This window comes from Nanorana parkeri, unplaced genomic scaffold, assembly GCF_000935625.1.
Source record: "Nanorana parkeri isolate BGI_ZX_2015 unplaced genomic scaffold, ASM93562v1 scaffold1269, whole genome shotgun sequence".
Classification (NCBI taxonomy): Eukaryota; Metazoa; Chordata; class Amphibia; order Anura; family Dicroglossidae; genus Nanorana; species Nanorana parkeri.
This window is the reverse complement of record NW_017307537.1, coordinates 219,241-223,571: the sequence shown is the minus strand read 5'-3', so window position 1 is coordinate 223,571 and position 4,331 is coordinate 219,241. Positions and strand designations below refer to the sequence as shown.

General features: G+C 47.6%; 1 protein-coding gene and 1 long non-coding RNA gene across 2 annotated transcripts in view; one reads left to right on the top strand and one right to left on the bottom strand.

Moving 5' to 3' along the window:
* Positions 1-87, bottom strand: part of LOC108797395 — a 1,083-nt gene extending 996 nt beyond the window's left edge. The window contains exon 1 of the long non-coding RNA XR_001941883.1: positions 4-87. This is a non-coding gene — a long non-coding RNA (uncharacterized LOC108797395). The remainder of the gene's footprint in view (positions 1-3) is intronic.
* Positions 7-4,331, top strand: part of OSBP (oxysterol binding protein) — a 47,920-nt gene continuing 43,595 nt past the window's right edge. Inside the window, exon 1 of the mRNA XM_018568981.1 lies at positions 7-111. The gene's annotated coding sequence lies outside the window, so the exon portion shown is untranslated. The remainder of the gene's footprint in view (positions 112-4,331) is intronic.

Genomic DNA, 4,331 nt, shown 5'->3' with positions numbered 1-4,331 from the left:
CACCGGGTCCGGTTCTGCCAGGGAGGGCTGGCTCTTCAAATGGACCAACTACATCAAGGGTTACCAGAGGCGCTGGTTCGTGCTGAGCAATGGCCTGCTGTCCTACTACCGGTATGCTGGGCCTGCCTGGCCCTTTAACACTTCTCTGTTTATCAAGCTGTTGCTATGTGTCACCTGAATGTTCTTCCCTGTGTCGGGGCGAATGACCATTTCACTGATCACTGTGTGTCTCTTGAGTGGAGTACCCCTTTAACTTCCCACTGTGTCGCCATAAGGGTTACACCATTACACTGACATCCTATGTAAATGGACTTTGCCTTTAACTAGATGAGGAGAACCCCTTTATGTCACTGCTTTGTATTTAGATATGTGGACGCTTCCTGGGGTGTATCTAACCCCCAAAATAACAATATATTGCAGCTTCCTTACATATGCTGGCTGCATTCCTATTCATTCCCTGATTACTGCAAGTAACACTTCCTGTCCTTGGGTGACAACACTCCCTTACTTTACTGCAGTCGTGGGGGAGTGTTGTCACCTTAGGGCAGGACTACAGCGCACCTCTCCTCTCTTCTAATAACATGGAAAAGAGGTGTTCTGTAGTCCTAACGATTCCTGATAACTTTCTGTGACCTCATATTCCGAATAACACTGCAAGACTTGCAGGAAGTTTGTCAGCTCTCTGGATTTCTGGCAGGATCAAGATAGAAAAGACAAATGAATGCAGTAGATACATGTATATTCTTGAATGATTTAACTACAAGTAGCTGGACAATCAGTTCATGTGCTGGCAAGGAGCATGCAGATAGGAGGAGAGAGATGAGCTAATCACTGTGCTGCTTCTGCTTTCATTTTCCAATCACAGGCAGGGGGCGGGTCTGGAATGACCTGGGCTCAGAGGAAGTGGGCTGTATAATGCCGGTCATCAGACTGAGGACATCTAGTGGCAGGAAAAGGTACTGGGGGGACATTTCTGGATTGGCAGTGAACATTGCAGCGAAAAGCCCAAATATCCGCTCACATCACGGGGTTTAAACGGTTGATTGTCGGTTGTCCGCTCAGCTGCGATGCTTGCGGCAAAAGATATGCAGCATGTCGCCTTTTGCCACTATTGCAACGCATGGGACCGGGCTGCAACTCCGGCCCACCAGCTGCGCTTTAACTACGAATCCCAACATGCCTCTGGGAGTCATGCCTGTGGCTGTCAGTCTTCCAATGCCTCATGGGAGGGCCGGTGTTCTATTGAAAGCTGCGACTTATCAAGTTCTCCGACTGGTGACGGCACATCCGGTGACTGCCAGTAGGAGATATACAGCAGGTGGAGCTACTGCGCGTGCCCATGGAATCTGTGCCGGATTCTGTAACTGTTGCCACTGCCCCTGCGCGGCCATTGGCTCATCAGATTGTATAACCTAGTACAAAGTGATACCTGCCATAGGTGATAGGAGCCGATGAGGCGATAGCCGCGCAGGTGCGTCGGATTCTGTAACCTAGTACAAAGTTATATCTGCTGTAGGTGATAGGAGCCGATGATCCGATAGCCGCACAGTGCGTTGGATTCTCTAACCTAGTACAAAGTTATATCTGCCGTAGGTGATAGGAACCGTTAGCCGCACAGGTGCGTCGGATTCTGTAACCTAGTACAAAGTTATATCTGCTGTAGGTGATAGGAGCCGATGAGGCGTTAGCCGCGCAGGTGCGTCGGATTCTGTAACCTAGTACAAAGTTATATCAGCTGTAGGTGATAGGAGCCGATGAGGCGATAGCCGCGCAGGTGCGTCGGATTCTGTAACCTAGTACAAAGTTATATCTGTTGTAGGTGATAGGAGCCGTTAGCCGCGCAGGTGCGTCGGATTCTCTAACCTAGTACAAAGTGATATTTCATGTAGGTTATAGGAGCCGATGAGGTGATAGCCGCGCAGGTGCGTCGGATTCTCTAGCCTAGTACAAAGTTATATCTGCCGTTGGTGATGGGAGCCGTTAGCCGCGCAAGTGCGTCGGATTCTCTAACCTAGTACAAAGTTATATCTGCCGTAGGTGATAGGAGCCGATGAGCCGATAGCCGCGCAGTGCGTCGGATTCTCTAACCTAGTACAAAGTGATATTTGATGTAGGTTATAGGAGCCGATGAGGCGATAGCCGCGCAGGTGCGTAAGGTTCTCTAACCTTGTACAAAGTGATATTTCATGTAGGTTATAGGAGCCGATGATCCGATAGCCGCGCAGGTGCGTCGGATTCTCTAACCTTGTACAAAGTGATATTTCATGTAGGTTATAGGAGCCGATAGCCGCGCAGTGCCGAGCGTGGTTATAGAATTCGACGGCGCCACGCAGTGGCAATAGTTAGAGATTTCGACATGGATTCTATGGGCACGCACAGTAGCTCCTTCTGGCAGTCACCGGCTGTGACGCCACCAGTCGGAGAACTCGACAAGTCGGACTTTTCGATAGAACAGGAGTTGCCCTCCTCTGCAGTAGTGGGATTTAAAAAAACAAAACCCTGCAGGCAGCAGTATTGCCTCCTGAACGCCAGCCAGCCATTGCTCCGCCTCCCTCTGAAAGCGATCCATCATGGCGGCTCTGTTGCTCCTCCTAGATAGTGGAGTCACTCCTAGACAGGACGTGTGTTACTGGCTGGATCAGCAGGTCAAAATAAAGGGAGAGAAGCATAAAAAAAAGAAACCGAATGCTGCCACCATATCTAAGGAGCGGTAAGCTGCAATAGATGACAGGTCTGTTTTTGGGTTTACACATACTTTAACGTTTCTGGTTCCAGAAGGTGTGGGTTAAGGGGTACAGCTCGCTACCCTGCGTAGGTGTCGGGCACAATGCAGGATTGTGATGCCTTTGTTCTACAAAAAACCACCAAGTCAAAGCAACCAAGCCAAGTAAGGCTGCAGGATGGATCCTATCTGCGTCCGGGCCAGGAAACACGCACCCCTACGGACCTGCACTTGAGGTGAGCGTAGGGGGGGCGTACGGCCGCGTAGTCCCATAGAGAAGGACAGGGGCTGCGTACTAATCACGCGCAGCACCTGTCCTTCCCGGGAGCTGCCCGATACGGCCCTGCTGTACATGCCGGCCGATTCCAGTGTCAATGAGGCCTTAAGCTTTGAAATTGAAAGAGAGAAGCTGATTGGTTGCCGTGCAACAGCTGCTCCCCCCCTATGTGTAGTAATGGTGATGGAAAGAGCTCATTGAGTGGATGAGATTTGCAGGATTTTGGATTTATTGGGCGGTAGTGGGTAGCGCAGCACACATTCAAAAATGGGAGGATGATGTCACAATCTCTTCCTCGCCTTCCCTCTGCGTTCAACACTCAGAGAAGGAACTTGCTGTCTGCTTTCAAATTTCAGCTGGCGTGGACAAGGCTCTCGTGTGTCAAAGTTTAGTCATGTATCTGTGACGTTGTGTAACCGCTGCGCTGGGGGAAAGGGAACTCTCCGTTTTCACGCACAAAGGGTCCGTCTTCCTGACACCAAGGGGGATTTGCCTGCCGCGTCGGTATCCTACGTGGACTCGTACCCGCGTATAGAGGACAGGAAACGAGCCGATGCATTTTCAGAAGTTACTCCGAAAAGTCCAAATACAGATCAGAAGAAGTGTGAGAAGAGGCGGATGGAGGAACAGAAAGATTGTCGTTTCCTCCATGTCACATAGAGGGGGAATTTATCAAATCTTTTTTTTTTTTTATGCTCCCAGCATTAAAAAAAAAAATGACATAAGACAAAAAAAAAGTTAAATAAATAAAAATTAAAAATGCAAAACAAATAAAGTATATAAAATGAAATTAAAAATAGAAAAAAAACTTTTTTTGGTGTGTCATTTTAAATCAAAGTTCTAATCTGCTGAACAATAGGAACAGACAGCAAAGCAAACGTGACCCTTCCCTATGCTATCCAAAACTACAAAAGTTTTTTTGCCCGGAGTTACACTTAAAAAATGTACCTGTTCCGACTTACATACAAATTCAACTTAAGTACAAACCTAAAGTCCCTATCTTGTATGTAACCCGGGGACCGCCTGTATATCGGAACTAAACCATCGACTAGAAACTGAAATCAGCTTTTTAAATGGGCTTTCAGTGCGTTCTATGACGTTTGCATTCATTTTTTATGCATTTGCATGCGTTCCAGAGCAGGAAAAATGGGGCTTGCTGCAGTTTTTTTTTTCAGGCTCTGGAACTGAACGCTGCGGTGTGAGCCCAAAATACTTTTGGAATACATTTGGATGCATTTTTGATCCGTTCTGGAACTGCAGATAAAAATTTTACTCCAATTCAATCCTGATGCTAACAATTACCAAATGGTGTGTATATATAATATCTATATA